Source organism: Mus caroli, unplaced genomic scaffold (genome assembly GCF_978045245.1).
Source record: "Mus caroli unplaced genomic scaffold, Mus_caroli_1 scaffold_7, whole genome shotgun sequence".
Taxonomy (NCBI): Eukaryota; Metazoa; Chordata; class Mammalia; order Rodentia; family Muridae; genus Mus; species Mus caroli.
Genome location: NW_028227262.1, coordinates 113,290,347 through 113,313,142, shown reverse-complemented (window position 1 = coordinate 113,313,142; position 22,796 = coordinate 113,290,347).

Below are 22,796 nucleotides of genomic sequence, written 5' to 3'. Positions count from 1 at the left end.
CATTCCTATCTCCTTGTACTAAGGTCAAGTCTAAGTGGATCAAGGAACTTCACATAAAACCAGAGACATTGAAACTTATAGAGGAGAAAGTGGGGAAAAGCCTTGAAGATATGGGCACAGGGGAAAAATTCCTGAATAGAACAGTAATGGCTTGTGCTGTAAGATCGAGAATTGACAAGTGGGACCTCATGAAACTACAAAGCTTCTGCAAGGCTAAAGACACCATCAATAAGACAAAAAAACCACCAACAGATTGGGAAAGGATCTTCACCTATCCTAAATCAGATAAGGGACTAATATCCAATATATATAAAGAACTCAAGAAGGTGGACTCCAGAAAGTCAAATAACCCCATTAAAAAATGGGGCTCAGAACTGAACAAAGAATTCTCACCTGAGGAATACCGAATGGCAGAGAAGCACCTGAAAAAATGTTCAACATCCTTAATCATCAGGGAAATGCAAATCAAAACAACCCTGAGATTCCACCTCACACCAGTCAGAATGGCTAAGATCAAATTTCAGGTGACAGCAGATGCTGGCAAGGATGTGGAGAAAGAGGAACACTCCTCCATTGTTGGTGGGATTGCAAGCTTGTACAACCACTCTGGAAATCAGTCTGGCGGTTCCTCAGAAAATTGGACACAGTACTACCGGAGAATCCAGCAATACCTCTCCTGGGCATATATCCAGAAGATGTCCCAACCGGTAAAAAGGACACATGCTCCACTATGTTCATAGCAGCCCTATTTTTAATAGCCAGAAGCTGGAAAGAACCCAGATGTCCCTCAACAGAGGAATGGATACAGAAATTATGGTACATTTACACAATGGAGTACTACTCAGCTATTAAAAAGAATGAATTTATGAAATTCCTAGCCAAATGGATGGACCTGGAGGGCATCATCTTGAGTGAAGTAACACAATCACAAAAGAACTCACACAATATGTATTCACTGATAAGTGGATATTAGCCCAAAACTTAGGATACCCAAGATATAAGATACAATTTGATAAACGCATGAAACTCAAGAAGAATGAAGACCAAAGTGTGGACACTGTGCCCCTTCTTAGAATTGGGAACAAAACACCCAGGGAAGGAGTTACAGAGACAAAGTTCGTAGCTGTGATGAAAGGATGGACCATTTAGAGACTGCCGTATCCAGGGATCCATCCCATAATCAGCTTCTAAACGCTGACACCATTGCATACACTAGCAAGATTTTGCTGAAAGGACCCAAATATAGCTGTCTCTTGTGAGAAGATGCCGGGGCCTAGCAAACACAGGAGTGGATGTTCACAGTCAGCTATTGGATGTATCACAGGGCTCCCAATGGAGAAGCTAGAGAAAGTACCCAAGGAGCTAAAGGGATCTGCAACCCTATTGTTGGAACAACATGATGTACTAACCAGAACCCCGGAGCTCTTGTCTCTAGCTACATATGTATCGAAAGATGACCTAGTTGGCCATCAATGGAAAGAGAGGCCCATTGGACTTGCAAACTTTATATGCCCCAATATAGGGGAATGCCAGGGCCAAAAGAATGGGAATGGGTGGGTAGGGAAGTGGGGGGCGCTATGGGGGACTTTTGGGATAGCATTGGAAATGTAATTGAGGAAAATATGTAATAAAAATATTAAAAATCAAAAAAAAAATAAAAATAAAGGTTAAAAAGTAATAATTAAAAATATTTAAAAAAAAAAAAAAAGACTAGCGATTAGCCCTGGTGCTATACAGAGTGAGACACACTTTCAAAAAAAAAAAAAAAAGATCCAACTTTCCAATTTGGGACAAAACAAAATGAAGGCAGGTAAATGTTGCGGCCGGCCAGCAGCTCGCAACATGAACGGTTCAACTGAGATGTTCACTCGAGCTAAGGGAGGAACTAGACGGGGAGAAAGAAGAAATGGAGCCAAGACAATGGTCATTCTATTCATAGCTCTATTTTACTTGTTCAGACACTCAGTTATAAAGGAAGGGGGAGGGGACCTGATTCCTGCCAAATAGTCTCGGGGTCCAGTAGCAGGGTGAACACGTGTGTGGCTCCAAGCAGCAAAGAGGCACGGTCCAGCAGTGGGCGTGGAAGAACGAATGAGCAGGAAACTCCACCCTTGAGCAAGCAGGTTGTAGGCTGGGGGTGGGGAGACTACAGGTAAAGATTTTAAATAATGAATATGTTATAATTTTCAGAATTAAATTATAAGCCAATGATGTTGTAATCATTTAAATAACTGAACAGTACAGAAACGATGTCAGTGGAACGTCAGAAAATAACATTTGTGAAATTTAAAGCTCGGTTGATGTGAAGGCCCCAGTACAGGGGAATGTCAGGGCTAGGGAGTAGGAGTAGGTGGGGTGGTGAGCAGAGGGCAGGGCAGGGGGAGATAGGGGGTTTTCAGAGGGGAAACTAGGAAAGGGGACAACATTTGAAATATAAATAAAGAAAATATCTAATTAAAAAAAAAGAAAAAAAAGAAGATGGTTTTAGTTGTGTTGCTAGAAAGATGTAAAGGGAGTCAAGAATAGAATGCCCCCCCCCATAGAATAGTAAGTAAAGACAGCATAGTAAGGAAGACAACGAGCTTTCATAAATTACACTAAGAAGAGAAATCGGCTTGGGCCAAATTTGTGATCAAGGGAGAAAGAACATTCATTCTAGGTCAGGTCCAAGGATGAAGCAACAGGTGTACACCCTGATAAAGTAGGACCATGTGAAACTGTTGCTTTGAACTTATAACAAACTTACAGAATGAAACACTGCTTTGAACTTACTACTAACCTCCTTCTGTAACTCCCCCTTGGTGTAACATTTTCTCTGTAAAATAATTTTAGAAAGAACTTTTGTCTAGAAGGTATAAATTGCCAGAGAGAAGAAATAAAGTGTGGCTTTTAGGGCTCTGCTCCATCTATCCCACAAAAAGAAAGAAAGAGAGAAAGAGAGAGAGAGAGAGAGAGAGAGAGAGAGAGAGAGAGAGAGAGGGAGGGAGGGAGGGAGGAAGGAAGGAAGGAAGGAAGGAAGGAAGGAAGGAAGGAAGGAAGGAAGGAAGGAAGGAAGGAAGGAAGGAAGGAAGGCAAGCTCAGTTGATGTTTTAAGCATCATATTTAAGGTATGTCTAAAACCCTAAAAATAAGCATTAAAAGCCTCCGTATATCATTCTAAAATACAGAAGAATAAAGCCAGAAGGAGGTCTTAAAATCAGGCAGTAAGAAATAATAGTGTAAGAGAGAAATGCAGTTAGACTGACAGAAGACCCCAAACAACCAAGGGCACCAGGTGACAATGTGAATTAAAGGCTCAAATGGTTTAAGGAAAGTGACTGTCAAGTGAAAGTGCCTATCTCCAAAGTACTCTTCTACAAATAAGAAATACTTTTTAAATTCACTTTGCATCCCTCTCATTGCCACCCTCCCAGTCACCCCTCCCACAATCCTCCCTTCCATACCCCCATCCTGACAAGACGGCCGTGAGTTTAAATGGAAAATGTGTACCTGACAGAGGTAGAGACGTGGTGGGGCATCTCCAGGATGTGCCAGAGACCTAGGATAAGGGAGGTCCCCAAGTATCAATGGGGATGACTTTAGCTGTGACTCACAGCATCAGGGATACAGAACCTGAAGAGGCCACCTCCTGTACCCAGGCAGGAACCCCAGAGGAGTGATAGGAACTCCGATCCACCCACAAAACTTGCAACCCAAAATGTATCCTATCTACAGGAATTGCAAGGACAAGGGCTAGAGCAGAGACTGAGGGACTAGCCAACCAATAACCGGCCCAACTTGAGACTCAATCCATGGGTGAGCACCAATCCCTGATACTATTGATGATGCTCTGTTACGCTTGCAGTCAGGAGTCTAGCATGGCTGTCCGTGGAGAGAAACAGTTTCTAATGGAGTTTGAAGCTGCAGAGGACATCTTAATTGTGAGCCTTCTGTGAAAAGACTTCTATTTGTGAGAACGAAAACAACCAACAGGAAAGTGGTCCAAATGTGAGTTTTTGGAAGAGAAGTGACTCTTGGTTTAATGTTCTTTTGTGTAGATTTTCAGGTTTTCCTCCAACATATGAAATTTTTTACATAAATAAATGTCCATTTCAAATATTAATAAAAAGTCTAAATGGGTTTGTGATTTCTGAGTCTCAGGGAGAAATGCACTAAGAAAAACGGGCAATTTTTGACATTTTAATTTTTTTCTCCTTGGATAAAATCAACCAGAGGAGTGTCTGGGGGAGAAAAGATTTTATTCCTCTGATACAAAAAGGCAATGGGAATTATTTAAAAAGAAAAACAATAAGTCTTGCTTTCCTTACCACACACCCTCTTCGGAGCCCTGGTGAGGGTAAGGTAAACTATTGACCAACACTTCATGGACATTCTCTGAAAGCCCTTTCTTCTGTTTATCTCCCAATAACTTGGAGGAGCAAGCAGAACAGAAACAACCATTTGCAGCTTGTGGAACCAACTGAGGTTAAGGAAGGTTAAGCTTCTTTCTTTGTTTTTTAAAAAGGCACAGCCTGGAGTGCAGCCTCTGCTTCCCTCCATCCTGTAGTTCTCTTTGCACTGCATGCATGGACCTTGTGGTGTGGCTGCCTTTTGTCATCAGCCACTTTGATTATACCACTTTGGGGGAAATTACAGTTACAGTGTTAAGAATTATATCCCAACCAGTTCTTAGGCTTCATACAGTTTTTGAAATCACGGACTTTTTATTGTAAGGGCAAATTTTGACACATGAAGCAGACTAACTTTATTCTGTATGCTGCTGTTCTTCTAAGCATATTATTTGGGCCCAAATGTTTCCATTAACACTGAATATGTCTAAAGTCACTTTTAGTCATTCTTAGATTCTGTACTGGCTAGTTTTGTGTCAACTTGACACAGCTGGAGTTATCACAGAGAAAGGAGCTTCAGTTGAGGAAATGCCTCCATGAGATCCAACTGTAAGGCATTTTCTCAATTAGTGATCAAGGGGAAAAGGCCCCTCGTGGGTGGGACCATCCCTGGGCTGGTAGTCTTGCTTCTATAAGAGAGCAGGCTGAGCAAGCCAGGGGAAGCAATACAGCAAAGAACATCCCTCCATGGCCTCTGCATCAGCTCCTGCTTCCTGACCTGCTTGAGTTCCAGTCCTGACTTCCTTGGTGATGAACAGCAATGTGGAAGTGTAAGACGAATAAACCCTTTCCTCCCCAACTTGCTTCTTGGTCATGATGTTTGCACAGGAATAGAAACCCTGACTAAGACAAATACTAAGAAGAAATTTATCTAGATCCCTCAATCAGAAGAAAAGTCTCTGTTTCCATAGTCATGGATGTTTGTCTTGTGTCTGGTAGATGCTCAGGTGATTTCCAATGCCAAACTCTCTGTGTCACTCCCAATGAGCAACTGCTCCAGCCTCCAATTCTGCTTTCAGACTTCAGACACACAGAACAACATCCTGCCCCTGTGTTTTCTCAGATTGTAAGAATGTGCTCTTTCTGAGGCACCCTCTCCAAAGTCCTATCATTTGGTAGAAAGTGGGGGAAATGAGGAAACATGCAACCGTATTATAATTTGACCCTAAGAGAGCCCTCTCAAACAACTATAACTGCTCTCCTGTAGCTCAAAGGTAGCTGTGTGTTTTCATATGTCTACTTTTGAGAGTTGAACACAACTTATAATTAACATGTGCTTAGTGTTTTAAAATCTACATGGTAGAAAAGACAAGCCACTCCTTTCTAAGTCATTTGTAGTTCTTCTTTAATCCTCTTCCACGCAGATGGACTTAGAACTTCAAAAGATGGAAAACACAGATGGAACCAGGAGTAAGAGACCATCTTCTGGCCTCAGGTGCTGTCCTTTAAATCTATAGATTGGTTGCTAACTTTTTAGTAAGAAATAGGTAATGGAGTGGGGTTTATTTTTCTGAATTTTTGTTAATAACATATGGCTTCCATCCACATATGACCTTTATAGAGCAGGCAGATGGTGGGATCATCTCATGATGGTCATCAGTGACAACTGCTGGGTTTTCAGGATTGGGGGAGTCAATTGTCATGACATTGCAATTTGAACTTTGCTATGAGGAAGAGGTTTACAAATAGAAATTAGTAGATACTACATGTCAAACATGTGTGAACTTTGGAACATTTTCCAGCAACCATTCAATATAAAAATGTTCATCAAAATATCTATGGTTTTGAAATTTTCAGCTGATTTTCTTTACATCCATAAATATAAAATAAAAATGTTTAATATTTTATAAAACTGTAAAATGACAGAATAAAATGATGTTCCTTATTATATACTATTCACTTGCATATCTGAACTTGTGAAGTATGTTTATCATAATGAAGCTATAAATATGCCATATGCTTCTTGACTTGTTAACCTTAATTGTTATGCTTGAAATAATTATACTTTACTGATTAATATACATTGTCTATGTTTTTCCAATTTAGGCATGAGCCAGCAGTGTTTTTGTTTTTCTAAATGCCATGTTTATTTATTTTGTTGTTGATGTGGTGATACGTCTGAGTTACTTCAAAAATTGTTCCAGTGACTTATGGTTTGTGGAATTTCTTCTTCAGAGGATAAAATATATTTTAAGAGGAGATGATATTATACAGTGTTATAATGACTTGTAAGACTGCGCTGAGGGTACAGAAGGTACCATAAAATGAAGTCGGTGTTAAAAAAAAAAAAAAGAAAACATCTTGAGATAGCACATAATTTATTGACAATTCATTAACTTTATTTTCTCTTCCATCAAAAACTGGAAGTATGAATTTAGCTTACATAGCACAAACATTCAGAAAAAAAAAAACAAAGAACTAGTTACAGCTATTTAAGTATCAGCAATAACCAATGTTCTACACTCCCATTGCAGATAAGAGAAAGTTAAGTAAATGCATATCTATTTACAAATTATCTTTACACTGGCTTTACTAAAGTGCGGTGACTTCTATGATCTTTTAGTCTAAACCAACTGTGAGCACCTAGTATATCCACATCTTTCTGCCTCACATTTTCCTTTCAGTAATGCACCGATTCCCTCCATCTCTACACATCCTATGTTTCAATTTTACAGGACCCCAGTGATTCTCCCTTTGCTAATCCACTCTTCCTGGATAGTACTCCATGACTCAAAAACTCCATCTTAAGCTATACCTCCATATATTTTATCTATGTCTTCAAAGTCCATTAAACTATACCATCCCTGTGATCAAATTACCTTTTCAAATATTTCTATAGTGACCAATGGAAAGTTGAGATGTCCAGTTTTTCAGGACTGGTACTTGATTTGAAAGAGTGATCCCTTAGAACAGCTAGTGATTAGCCCAGGTAGATCCACATAGAGGCTTAGAACTTCAAACAAAATCATAGAAAAGTATATTGGAGAAATTTGGCTGGAAATGGACATTTGTCAGCACCTATAAAATTTCACCCAAAGGGGGGAAGTCATCTTTTTCCTTCCTTAAATGAGATCCATAGTAAAGAAACAGAGGGATGTTAGAGTTTTTGATAGCAATAACTCTTTCCAATTAACATCCTTAACAATATGCATAAACTGCACTTGTCTGTTATCTATTTAGCTTTTAAGCCTGGCATTAAGTAGGAGGAAGGAAATATGGGGATTACCATCCAAGCTCTACTGTGCATGCACATCCTACTGATTAGACTCTCAGATCAAGTCCTGTTGTTATAGAACACCGAGATGTGGAATATTGTACACCCAAGCCATTTCATTTAGGAAAAAAAATATCATTAAGGTCATGTGCAAGCGTTAGGATATGGAAGATGAATAAAAACAACCAGTGTTTATAATTGTTATTTGAGATAACAACCAAGCATGAACAAATGTCTATGCACTCTAGATAGGACATCAAAACACACCAAAGAAATGATTCCACCCAAGTCTAGCTTGGTAACCAAGGAGTTTATACGGCCTATTTTCAGGAGTGTGAGGGAGTGCTACTTATAGGATCGTGAAAGGCTCAGTGGCCACACCACTAAAACAGTACACTTGTGCTTATGCTACAGTTCACAAAGACTGCATCTCTGGAGTTTTTGCATGACTTGCAGAGAGCTCAGTTGGTCAAATTATCCTCTACTAAGTAATTATTCCCACTTAGATAATATTGGAAATGGCTCTCTAATCCTATGACTTTCAAGGGCTTCTGTGCCTCATAAGTTCTGTATACTTCCTGAGCTTAGTATGTCTCCTCTCCCTCCTGATTCTTAAACAGCTTTCTTCTAGGAGGAAATATTTGTTTTCATAACTAGCCCCATGACAGGTAAGGAAGTTTATTTCTCAACATTTTCATAAATTTATCATAGAATGCTACATGCATGTCTTGCCTTTTCATTGTAAAAAAAAATGTTTGAAAGATTTTACACTATATGATCCTGTCAATGATCAGATCTTATGTGGATGAATTCACATAGTACATAAAGGAGGCAAACTTAGGTTGTCACTTATGTAATGTGTTATCAATGAAATCACAAGAAAATTTGTCACATGAAATTTTTCTCACCCATCCAATTAGTAAGAAACAGGCAAATTTTACTTCATATCTAGGACAACTAATGTTTATTACTGAACTTTATTGAGATTACTAAATGAACATCATATCCATTCTGAACTCCTTAGGAGACTACAGGAAGAATTGAGTGGCCTTTAGTTATTCCCCACACCTCAAAAAAGAAAGGGGAATATTTTAGGTTTCAAGAAATTCAGAAAACAGAGAAGTATCCCATTCCCCCTTGCTGTGGTGCATGCCAAGCAGGACTTTATAATGCAAACCAACAGAGTTAACATTCCTTCTCTGTACATTCCCTCATCTCTCAATTCCCAGGGTGTGTGTTTTCCATGCAAACAGCACTGTTTGAAGCTTTTCTTTTTCATCTGTGTTTAACTGCAGTCTTGCTATCTCTCCAGAATTCATTTCATTGTCTTTCTTTTTGCAAATCTAACGATGATGTTCCATCTGCTGTCACTGAACTGGAATGTCCCCAAAATGTAAAGCTAGTCCCACAGGGTATTGCCTCGAAGAATCATTTGCCTGATAAACAGCAAATCCGAAAATGGGTTTTAGCTCCTTTCAATTACAATGAGGGAAAATAGATGAAAGAAATAAAAATGAAACAGTCTTTGAAGGCTTATACTTTAAGCAGGTCTGCATTTTTTCAACCTTCGCCAATCCAGGAAGGGTCCTGATGAATAAGGCTTTAAACTGCCTTATTCATCATACCTGAAGTTTTCCTGCCTTAGAGAACAGTAAAAGAATTTGAGATCTAAACAGTGATATTTGGATCTCAATACATAAGATCCCTCATACTTCTAAAAATAAACTTTTTAAACCACTTGGTCCATCAAGCCAGACTTGGGTGGAATTTGCTCACAGTACATAAGAAATGGTATCACTTAATAAAGGGTATATATTGAGGGTCTATGTCATGCCAGAGCCTAGAGTGGTAAACACTGGGTAAATAAAGGTGTAACTAGAAATGAACAACCCAATTTCAGAAGAGCAGACAAACGTTAATAAATAATTGTAAAGAATAATTCACAGCTGCAAAAATAACTGGGGCTGGGAAGCTTTAGAACATGGCATCCAAGAGCCTATGCATCAGAAATTTGTTCTACTGAGAGGTGTCCACATGCTCTTGGCATGAGAGCTGAGGTTGATAAGAGAATCACTGCTCCAAAAGAGGTGCTAATTGATTTAATTGAAGCTCCAGGAAAAGGTTCTTTGCAAAAACCCTCTGATTGCGGGAGCATCCCAAGCACTGTAGGTAAAGAAGAGCCAGGCTCTCTGAAGCAAGCAAGAAAGACTGGAGGTTTGCAGTTTGCCATGTAGGCAGTTTATACAGAGTTTCACTTGGGTAATCATCCAGGAATTTAAAAATCAATTTAGGATTTTTGAAATGTTATAAAAGATAATACAGAGCCCCTATGTCTCATGAATTAAGATTCCCGTAATGATAAAAATTGTATCCACCATGATGTCTTTAACAAGAATAGGAAATGAATTGTTGGTACAGTGTGATTAACTACACTGGAGAGGTTGCTTGGATTTTGTCTGTCTCCACCAGAGTGTCTTGTCTGCTGCAAGATCAGATCTGGGTGTTTTGTACTTTAATTATCAGCTATCATACTTTTCTCCAACATGTCAGTCTTATAGTGAAATGTACTTATATATCAACTTAAACAACTATAAATGTGACATTTCATAAAGAATTAAATGAAGAAAATGTATTTTATGCAAATCAATTCACACTGAAAGTATATCAACTCAAATGTTTATCCACATAATAGAAAACCTTCAAAAACGTCTAGTAAATAGATATAAAAGGAAAAATATGTATATTCATGACTATATTTAGAAACAATAGTTTATTTCAATAGCTAATATAAGACAGAAACAAAGGCATTGAGAATAGGATACATTATCAGTCAAATATTTCTGATAAAATACCATGAACATAACCTTTTAGGAACATTTATTAAGACAGATCACATTCTTGGTCATAAAGTAAGCGTTAATAAATTTCAAGTGATGGAAATCAGGCACAGTACATTCTCCAACAATGAAAATTAATTAATTACAGGAAGATATCTGTAATTTTCCAATTATCTAGAAAGTAGAAAAGTTAGTTATGATTATGAATTATAGGTAACAGAGAAATATTGTAATGGATGAAAAAGAATAATAAACTCTGCTGAATGCATCTAAAGAAACACTCGTGTCCACATTAATCCTCGCATGAATGACATGATAACATCAAAGGGATGACAACAAATCCCAAAAATAGTCTTACATTTTCCCAAATTAACTCAACGCTCCACTCCGAATGTCTAACAAAAGAAGCATGTGAATAACAGGCATAAATACTAATTATTCCAGTTCTAGTGCCTTACAGTCTGTGCCAAGTAATTAGCTAAAATGTAAGGGCATCTAAAAATTCAAACAGAAAGCAGTACATAGTCAAGAGACAAAGCAACCAGCAGTACCAAGTTGGTGGTGATAGCAACATTCCAGAGAAGCATTTTAAAATAACCATGATTGATGTGTTCAAGTCTCAAGCAGAAGATGATAAAATGCAGCAATACATAAGGAATTCAAACAGGAATCAAAACCACAAGAAAAAACAAGAAAGAAATCCCAGAAGACTATCAGAATAATGGTGAAGACTCACTTTGACAGACATGACACATACAAAAATATTGGGAAGAATCTGGAAGGTATAGATTCATGGACAGAAAGATTTACTTAGTTGAAGTATAAAGAGGGAAAAAGATTCAAATAGAGCCTACTAAATTGACATACAATGTCTAATGGTTTAGCATCTAATTATTCCTTAAAAGAAAGGACAAGGAATATAGCTGATGAAATATTTAAAAAGATAATGGCTGAGAATTTTTGAAATTTAAAAATGTTATATACATATATCACAAAAACAAAGGTGGGATATGTGGAAATTGTTCTGTTAGAAGCCTCAATAAAAGTACTCAGCATTTTTAATGCTCTGAAAGTAAAATACAGTTTATCCAAATTTTTATATTTAGGGAAAATACCATCTTAAAGTTTAAGTGAAATAAACATTTTTAGAGGAGAGCTATCTAGAAAATTGATTCCAAGAAATTAATTATAAAACTATCTTATAAATGGTCTTAAAGAACCCATAAATATATTAGATAAAACTACAGATCTCCATATGCAAAAATTAAAATATTGAAATATTGAAAAGCAACTTGGTGGTTACCTAAGAATGGAGATGAGTAGGAGTGCATTGCAAAGGAGCATGAAAACTTTTGAGAAAGAGTGAAGATGTCATCTTTATTGTGGTAATGGTTTCCTAAATCTATAAAGAGATCAAAATTTACAAAATTATATACTTTAGCTTCTACAATAGAGTTCATTTGACATCAATTATGCTTTGATGATCTCATAAAAGAAGAAAAGCTGTGTTCTTATAAGGGTCAATATGCAAATAAAACCAGCTTTGTATTTTAGCCAGCAAATCTTATAATTGGTACTTTTGAAAATGGATTTTGAAATACAGGATTAAGGGAATAAAAACCTAACCTAGGTATTTAAATAAGTTGATAAATATTTTTTCCTCACTATGCAAGATTTAAAAGTCAAACAGTTATGAACAATATATATAACTAAAAGAAAATAAAAGACTGAGTTTATCTTGAGGAAAGGTCAATTTCTGGAACAACATTTTGCTGATGCAAAGAAACTATGAGCAATATTAATTATTTTTTTCCTATCTTCTACCCATATATTAAAGTTGCTACGAATCTTGTGCTTAGATATAGTTGAGTTAAAATATAGCAAGACACCTCAATGCCTTCTGTTGTAATTTTTCTTTATAATATGAGACTCTGTCTAGATTATAGGTGCTTAATCCTTGCTCTGTGTCAGCATAGACTATGAAGTTTAAAAAGAAAATGAGAGTTGTACCTCAAGGCGTCTGTCAGCTGGACTCACATCTTGACTACATACCGAGGTATATGTCGTTTCTACCCCCTGAGCTCTTCCCATGTCCCAGATTCTTTCTCAAATCTATGACTTCCTTAATGTGTGTGTGTGTAAAGATGTACTGAGTCCATTCCATGTTGCTCATAGGAGCATGTGTTTAAGACTGCCATTTCCCTAAACCAATGTAATTTCTAACCTTTGTGGGCATTTATATTTATACCCACATATAAGTACAGTTTTCACTTCTTATCAAAGAATCTTCTTCCCATGATAGATGAAGACCATTGCACATTCGCACAAATGATCAACATAGAAATTAGGGACTGTGGGGTGCCCAAACCCAGCTAAGGCTCAGGAACATGGTGGAAGTGAGGCAAGAAAGGTTGATGTCTAGCATGAAGACTACTGTATATTCTGTGTGATAATATCTGCTAGATGAGACAGGGAAGATGCACAAACAAAACCTTACAATATGGTTGCCTAAACAAGACCTGCATAATAACAAGACCAGCTGATCAGCCTACATGGATCAGGGAAATTTCACACTTCTTTTAAATTTTCTTTTCATCTCCACTAATGGTGTGGGTTATCCTGATGCTTTTTAAATTCTAATGTTAACTCTGCTTCCTCAGGAGGGCTTGCCCCTGACTAGCAGTCGATCATGCATTCAAGTGACCTCATGCGAACCTTTTTCCCATTTTAACTGGTCAATAAAGTCTGGAGCCTGTGATCAGGCAGTGGAGGGAAAAGGTGGGACATGAAGACTTTGAGAGGGGGATAGGTAGGAAGAGGAGAAGGAGAAGAAAATGAGAGAGGACAAAAGAGAAGAAGGAGAAAGCCAGGGTAGAGCAGAACCATGTGGCCAAGAGAAACAACGGGTGTCATAGCTGAGGAGTAAGTCAGTATAGTGCTAGATCTGCCTAATCTGGGCAGATAGCTTATAACTAGACCGTGTGTTTTTTATATGGGCTTATTGGGGTTCGAAATTGCTACAACATACTAGAGGAATGTGAAGTCCCATGTTTTGACAAACAGTGCTTTCTCTTTCTTGCAAGTTCAAGGACCTGAAGCTGTGCTGTCTGTGATGCTATATAGAGATAATTGTCTGTGCTGGAGACTTTAAAAGAAAACTTGAGAAAATTGTTGACTGCAACTGGAAGGCACACAAGCTATATGAGGCTGATGAAAAACCTGGGAAGTAAAATTCTTAATGAGCATTGAAATATTTGGAAAAGAAATTTAAACTATAGTACTTATTTAATTCATTTTTATAAAATTGTTTTACCATAATATCTATAAGTTATTAAAGTGGAATTCCCCTCCCTCCCATGTTCCATGTTCTTTCCTCTTACTCTGTTAAATAAATCCATGGGAATTTTGGCTCTATGAAACATCAAGTCAGTATGACAGCCTCTTAATCTACCTTAGATACTGAATTCTGATACTGGACAAATAAGTGAGATGGGACATTTTGAAGGTTAATTTTATATTTTATTTTTATTTATAATTTAAGAAAATACATGTGATTCTTTCTTTTTCATTTTCTTTTTTTTAATATTTTTATTACGTATTTTCCTCAATTACATTTCCAATGCTATCCCGAAAGTACCCCATACCCCCCCCCACTTCCTTACCCACCCATTCCCATTCTTTTGGCCCTGGCATTCCCCTGTATTGGGGCATATAAAGTTTGCAAGTCCAATGGGCCTCTCTTTCCAGTGATGGCCGACTAGGCCATCTTTCGATACATATGCAGCTAGAGACAAGAGCTCCAGGGTACTGGTTAGTTCATCATGTTGTTCCCCCTATAGGGTTGCAGATCCCTTTAACTCCTTGGGTACTTTCTCTAGCTTCTCCATTGGGAGCCCTGTGATCCATCCAATAGCTGAATGTGAGCATCCACTTCTGTGTTTGCTAGGCCCCTGCATAGTCTCACAAGAGACAGCTATATCTGGGTCCTTTCAGCAAAATCTTGCTAGTGTATGCAATGGTGTCAGCGTTTGGAAGCTGATTATGGAATGGATCCCTGGATACAGCAGTCTCTAGATGGTCCATTCTTTGTTTGATGAAAATACTACTCTCAGATGCCTCCACTCCTACTAATTCTTCTATACAACTGTGTACTCTCTTGTTTTGTGATTATTTCTTATACTGTATTTCTTTATACATCTGTTCCTAAACTGTCTAGAAACTTAGCCTAAAAAAGACCCCCTGTTTTGTGTCATTAAAACATGAAAATCACAATCATTACTTTACTAGATACTATTTGCTTTTTTCCAGAAAATCTTACATAAGACTTCTGACACATTTTATGAAAGTAAAAGAAAACACATCTGTCCTTGGTATTTCTTCTTTTTGTATTATAACAGATTTCATTAACTGTCTCATTTATTTTTCTCACACAACTGTTATTTCTCACTTACCTTACAATAATTGTTTAGAATTCCTTTGCTATATAGAGCATTTTCTGTTATAAATAGCCTGCTCCTGGAACTGAATATGCCAATAATGAGCATCACATTCTTATTTATCTGTCTACTTTTGTTCAAAATGCTATTCGTGATGTTTGATGGATCGCTTCTTTCATTCTTCTGAGTTCATGTCTCCTTATTGTTCATACTTGAATATACAACAGTTCAATCCTTCATTTAAATTTGAAATAAACAGTTTTGAAGAACAAACTAAAAATAGAGGAAAAGAAAGAAGAATAGCCATTGATATTTAGCATTTGTTTGTCAGACACTGTGCTTTGAGATTTATATGTATACTATGAATTATTTCCCACCAGGAATCTATGAAAAATGCATATTTTGTTGTTTTTATATAAGAATAATTGTTTCTTTTGAATTATTTAGGTTAGTTTATTTCATTTATATAGTAATTTTTAGTCATTTTTAAGCCCCATGTAAAAAATTGTTCCTACATTATATCACATTATATTTCTGGATATGAACAGCTACTTTATTCGTTCAGTTCCCTAAACCTTAAAATCCAACTGTTGTTCCTTCCTTGCCCACCTCCAAGAATGCATGCCAGTATTTGCTCCTGTGTGCTCCACCACTAGAGTGACAAATAACAAACGGGCATTTCCAACAACTACAATTCAACTCTCACACTGACAACAACAGGCATCATTTCTTCAGAAAATAGGACTCACTTGAAGGCATACCAATAGATGCTCTGAACTTGTTTCATGATGTTTCTAAAGTACCCTTGCTTTTATTGCAGGGAACAACTCCTAAAAGCACAGACATTCCTAAAATTCCAGAGACAGTGGATTGTAGTTAGTTCTATAACAGAGTTGCCATATTTTTTTAAAAAGGAGGAAGCATAGTTAAATAAGAATTTTAGTTGAAAAAAAGACTTTTAAAGCATATATATATATATATATATATACATACATATATAATATACACAATCATCAAATATTTGAGACAGATAAAGCAAAAACAGTAGTTTTACATTTGAATTTCCCTAGGTAGCCTTTATTTGATCAGCAAACTCTCCACTTGATGAAATACAATCCTGCATGTCTTGGGCAAGTAAGTAAAAACAAGAAGCACTATCACAAAATTTGCTGTGTTTGTTTGTACAAAAATGACTTCTAAAGCCTGCAATTAAAAAGACTTCCCTTCCTCCTCCAGAAACCCTTTCTTTTACTCTTGCTCCCAAATAATTTTGTGGAGGGGAGTGCCAAGGAATCAACCATAGATTGCATACTTTATATAAGTAGAGAATGCACATTTTATCCAAGGAAGGGCACTTTCATGCAAGTCACGTGATCCAAGCATCCCGAGGTGTATGAAATCTCATGGGGAAGTACTTTCTTCTTCCACATCCAACCCTTTCACCTTTCCCACACAATTACATCTTTGTCTTTGGCTAAGATCTGGAGACAAACAACATATTGATGAAGGCAATCAAATCATTTTGAAGAAGCTAGAGCTCATTTTCTCTTTTCTAAGCATAAAATCAGTAAAGATTAAGGGAAGGCAACTAGGGTCCTAGAGTTGAGCAAGGGCTCTGAGCATCACTAACTCCCTTATGGAACTATCTCCCAAGACCTGCCAGCCAGTTAAGAGTGTGACTGTTTAGGACAGTACAGTTATTCAAAGTTAGCATGCCACTTGATGCAATCTATTTAAAACTTTATTAGGAGCTTAGAGTTTTTTTTTCACTCCCCTATAATTTAGAAGGCAGAACAGAGATGCAATTTGTTCTTAAAACAATGCAATTGGGAGCTCCTGCAATGTTCACAGACTAACTTCCCTTCCGTGGAATAACTCCTTTGACGTATGCAAGCAATCTCCAACCCTGGATTAATGAGCGAGAGTCCTCGTGCTTAGTTCCCGACATTTAAGAACTAGTGAAGTGATTGTCATTGAAGGGATAGAGGAAGGGACATACAAGGTAAACAGGAGAGTCAGGTCTGGTTCCCATTCTTCCACCCTGCTACCCATGCTGGTTTGGCCTTTGGCAGCTGTATTACCATCTTAGAACTTTGCTATGAAGTGTTGAGGCTTGACTAGATTGTTGTAAAGATCTCTTTTGAAACCAGAAGTCTACAGCATTTTACATTAGCTTTTTGTTTCCCTTGGGATGCTCGTGTTTTGTTCAATTCTTCCAGCAAAGCTGCTGCCTGAACAATAGTCATAAATCACAGGGCTCACTGACTCGCTAACAACTCCTTTAGAAATCTTTATGCAACAAACCAGTCTAAGAAATATCAAGGGCAACTGCCATAAAGGTCCCGTGGGAAGAAAAGTAGGAAGGCATAATTCTTAAAATACAAAAATAAAACCAAAAGGTACTGAGGTATAAAAGAGAAAAGGGACATTTATCAGAATGAACTGTTCAGATAATAGAGCACCAAAGAATGATTAGGAGAAAACGTAGATAAACGTTAGGACAGGATGAGGTGAGCTTGAGATGCTGCTGTGCCTAGTGGAGTGATGCAGAAAGAACATGGAGGACAGTCTCAGCACCAGGAAAGAGCAGACTGACGTGGCAGCAGTGAAACTAAGTCCACTCTTTTGGCAAGCAGGGGCTATGAGCTTTCCTTTATATTTCTGAGGAATTAATGAAGCATTGATTCTCATACACAGCTGTTTTCTATCCACACACTGTTGATCTATATGACAAAAAGAAATAAAAAGGTAAGGTAAAGAGTGGGGTAAAGTAATTGGTTAGTGGTTCCTATGATATAATGGGAGGAATTAGTCATCTAGGAGTGAGGATGCAGAGGAAGTTATGGGGAAGGAGAGCGGTGATCTATGTCCATCCTTCCCAGGAGCAACGAGAACCAGCAATGGATGCAAGGATTCTCAACAGAATAGGAGAGAACTCTGGGTGTTGAATGCATGAAGGGTGGAACTCTCATTTTCCATTGACAGAACAAAAGGAATACACAGCTTGGCTGACTCTTGGACTGAGATTTCATGGACACCCCCTGCCACACACACTAATTATTGAATAGGTAGATGCTTCCACAAGCTATGTGGAGACACGTTTATTCAGAGCTTCAGTAGCAGCTGACAATATGACAAGGAGATTCTTCCTGACTTGCAAGCATGACCAATGACCTCTTCACAAAAGTGACAGTTTACACTCTCACTATTACTACCTAGTAGAAATATTTATCATCTTAGCTTTATTTGTTTTTTTCTGACCATAAAACATGGGTCGTATTTTCATCACATCAAGAGGAAAGAAAACAGACTAAAGTTGAAATTCTGCCAACTTTATGATGTAGACATCCGTTGACTCTCTTGAATTTGCACAACACATGAAGCTAAGGATAAGACGACTTGGACTCAGACAGTCTGTGAGTGACCCTAGCCCTCATGGTGTTGGACATTATGCATTATGAAGCCTAGATTCCTTGCATTGTAGTTCATCTGATAACAATATGTCATAAGCTGTAATGTCTTCTTCCAAAGACCCTTTGTAGCTGGCACATAACATCTGAGAATACACATAAAAGTTTTCTAGAAGAAGATGGCTTAGGAATGCGTTTTGAAATTTGTAGTTGAACTGGCTACATATGAAAAATATCTGTTTGGGGAAGATTAAGATGGTTACACACATGACAATTTGCGGCTCCTTGCATGGCCAGTAAGGTCAGCTGTTTGATACTATGGCTATCTTAAGACTGTTGTAGTGATTATAGTGTCATAATTCCTCCATATCACGTTTCATTGATTACAGCCTGATCTCATTTTGTTCCTATTGAACTCAGGAAAATTATACTTTTCTCTGTTTTGGATGTATATATTAGAATAATTCCTAAGAATTTCAACCACATTTTTCTCCGACTTTAATCATCTCAAAACCACAAAACATTGCCACATTTTGGGAAAGTATGCATTGCCTGTACTAAGATGAAGGTAGTCTGGATAATAGTTGAGTTTCCCTTAAAACCATTTTTAGATGTGCTTAGGCACCATGTGAGGAGCAGTTGCTTTTTTGCATATGATGGGACAAGAACCCAGGGTTTCCCACATGGGGGCTAGCCCACGCTGCATTTCCTCCATGGAGAGAACTGGTGAGTAGACTTCTTGCACTGTCTGCAGTCTATACCATTTGCCTTATTTCCCACATGCTTTTCTCCAGGGAGCAATAAAGGAAGTTCTATACATTTCTGATAGGGCACCAGCAACTAAAGTCTATCTTAGTGAGTCAGTGTGTTCACTGGGGATCCTTACAGGAACATAGCTAAGGTGTTACTCAAGGGAACATGCATGAACAGACAATGCTAAATTCCACCCCATACGTGTGTAACAGTCATGAAAGGCACATTACTGGCCCTTTCCCAGCTTGCAAGCAGACCCACTGATGAGGATTCTTTCTCTAGCAACTGTGTTCTGCTTATATAACATTGAGGAGGGGCCTTGTGAATTTTACATCATGAGATTCCAGAGTCTTAGGAATCTCTATTCTTCCTTCAAGAGGCAATTTCAGGCTTTAGTGTGTTTTCTTTCAGTTAGCATAAAAAGTAATGCATTTCACTATAGCATTTTATGCACTCATTGTTCTTATTTCTCCTCCTCCTCCTCCTCCTCTTCCTCCTCCTCCTCTCTTGTTCCTCTATTCCCTTGTCCCTCCATTCTCTTCTTGCTGGCCACATTTTCCCAGTAGATCTCTTCTGCTTTATGCCATTTTAAATGAAGAAGGTACATCCTGACATGTGTGACTTTGTGGACAAAGAGCAGACATAGGCAGGGAAATCCTTTTACAAAGTTTGAGAAGTTGTTATTTCTGGAAGTTAAATTGAAAGGAGGGTAGAATGAGTAAAACAAAGGTTGCTCCATATTATAGTTTCAAGAAAGAGCTCTGTCTGGTGAATACAGAGTCTGGGTCAATTCCACCACTCACCAAGATGAGCTTCTGTTGGTCCCTTGGCCATGATGAAGAGCTGTCTACAGGAAGCAGGATCTCCATGGGACTGAGCTAGGACGACTACTCAGTGTTCAGCACAGCAGATAATCTCAGATATGCAATTTCACAGGGTGCTACAATAATGGTATTATTCATTCCCTGAAAATAATTAGCTCTAAAATATTTAGCATCTGAATATCATTAATCACTCTCAGCCTTTTTGGCTACAATATTGAAGTGAATGAAGTATTAAGCTTAATGTGCATTTAAAAACAAATAAGTTACCATTAGAAGTTAAATTTTTCTTTTCTGCTTTTACTTAGATGCCTAAAGACAAATCTATATATAATGTAAAATATATTTTTGGAATAGTAAGTATTTTACATGTATCTTCTATTGAAATTCAGGCATTGCATGAGAAAGTTGTATTGGCAAGTCACATTGACATCTCTATAGTAACAGGACCAATCAGTGACTCTCAGAGGGAAGATTTCTTGAGACCTGGGGCACAATGATTAAGGTTTCCTGCAGTGTTTATTAAGAGCTTCACAGATGAATCTTAAAAGCAATACTTTTTGTTTACTAAATTTTCCATTTCTTTCAAGATCATAGAGGAACTTCTGAGTCTTAATCAAAGGAAGATGTGTTGTCTCTTAATTAAAGAAACCAAATTTTAAATGCTATCTGAGTAATCCAGAAAGCTGTATGTAAACATAAGAGATGAGCTTAGGATGTAACCACCAGAAGCTGAGGTTGTTGTTAGTGAGTGTTCTCAGTGAAAGAATGCCAATGAGCGTGGCCATAACAATAAAGATCTAAGTTTGTGTGTGCATCCTGCCATGCTATAACAAGTACCCTCAGAGGAGTCATATTAACTGTCCAATATTCACTTTCTTTATTTAGAAAAGAAAGAATGGCTCATGTGACTTCTCCATATTGTTTCTAGGAAGGTCAATTGAGCAACGGTATCACAGTGCATCGACTCCGAATATCTATGGAGTCATACTGAAAACATTGAAATTGCAAAATAAATTATTCACGGATCGTATTCTTGGTATACTAGCATTCCTTCTTTAAAGGAATTGCGCAATCTCCAGAAAACTGCTCTGTATTGTCTTCAAGTTAAAATATGTAGAATTATTCCATGCCAGCAATTAACTTGTAAGAGAGCTGTCTAGCCTTTTACTCATTTACCTGTTCAAGACATGTTAATTGCACACTTCCAGGCATCATTTTAGACTGAAGCCACTTAATAACGCAAAGCAGAGGGTCAATGTTATAGTCCCTCTACTCTGAACTTCAATTCCATCTAAATCTCAGCTTGTACGCTGTCATGCACCACCAGGAGCGCATATTATATAGTTAAGATTTGTGTGTCACTGAGCATCAGTGTGTGAGTCAGAGAAAGGAGGTTTGGTAAAGAGAAAGGTTAAATGGAGACTGAATAACAACAAGATCCTCAGCACACTCTACGTGTAACTCTGGAGCTGGCAAACCTTCCCATTGCCCATGTGAAATTGGGTGAGGATTCTCCTACCCTGGAGTAGTTTCCAGTGGAGTGGCATTTTATAAGCTGTTAGCTAAGGGCAGACAACATCGCATGCAGCTCAGGGCATGCATGCCTAGATCTCAAAGTTTGTATGAGTAGTATACTGAGTCATCTAGGATAACAAATGGATATCCACTATGCCTTTTTCCGAGTCAGTGGAGTACAACCAAACAAAGTAAGGCATTACGAAGCTTTTGGGAAAATCCCAGAAATAAATGAAGATGTGACACGTACAGAAGGAAAGAGAGAAAGATATACAAAAGCTTTCAGGCAGGAAGGTTTAAGTGACATGAACAGAACAAAGATGGACAAGAAGCGAGGTCAGAGATCTGATGGGTCATGTGAGTCGTCCTTCAGAGTCATACTTCTGTAATATTATCTGATTTCTTCTTCTTCCCAGTCCTTGTTGGGCAAGAAACCAATAAGAAGAAATGGTAAACTGCCAGAATTCTGGAAAAGCTCATATTGAATCAGGGGGAGGAGATAGATCAATAAATAGTAAAACACATACAAAGGATTTAATCGTCATTAGCATTAAATCACAGTTGGTAGAGTGATTTCCTAGTGTGCACAAGTACTGAGACTCCTCTCAGAATATCAGAGTCCTGGGTAAGCTGGCACACCTTTGTCACCTCAGCACTCAGAATATGGAGGCAAGAAGATCAGAAGATGGAGGTGGAACTCAGCTTTGTAGTAAATCGGAGGCCAGTCTGGGCTGCATAAATCTCCCAATTCCAAAACAGGGAAGAAAAAGGTGTAACCTTGACAGCAAAATTGACATCAGAATATGTCCAGAAATGACTGAACAATGCACAAAGTACATTCTCCTTATGTGTATACCATCATGTGACTTTGGGAAACATTTGACCAGAGATTATTAACTATAATTGTGCCTTTCTTGTTATCTAAGTAAAGATGCTACCTACCAGACTCTTGTGGAGAGCTGATCCCCCAAATCTGTGCATTCATTTCATAGGGATTAAATCAGTGCCCTAATCCAACCCAGCTCATTATATCACTTGGGCAATGCAAGGCCAATGAATGTCCACAGAACAAGATAGATGAAATGGGCCTAATTGAGCCACCATTTGTCAATTTTTCATTAGTTTACTTAATTAGAACTTGGTGAATGAGACTCAGGCAATCTCCTATGTGAGTCAATTAACTCCACACGGTTCTACAGACACTGAGGAGCTGTCCAATCTCAACTTAGGCTTTCATGCAATTCACCTCGAAATAGTCTTTTAAATGGGAAATCATATACAAAGCACAGTGCTGTACATCAGTGTACTAAGATAATCAATATGCAGTTCGTGTTTTCAAGAATATTACAAAAGAATTAAGAGGAGGAGAAAATTTAGAGCATCATGCTCATTTTGTTAAGCTTTGTGGAAATTCAGTAG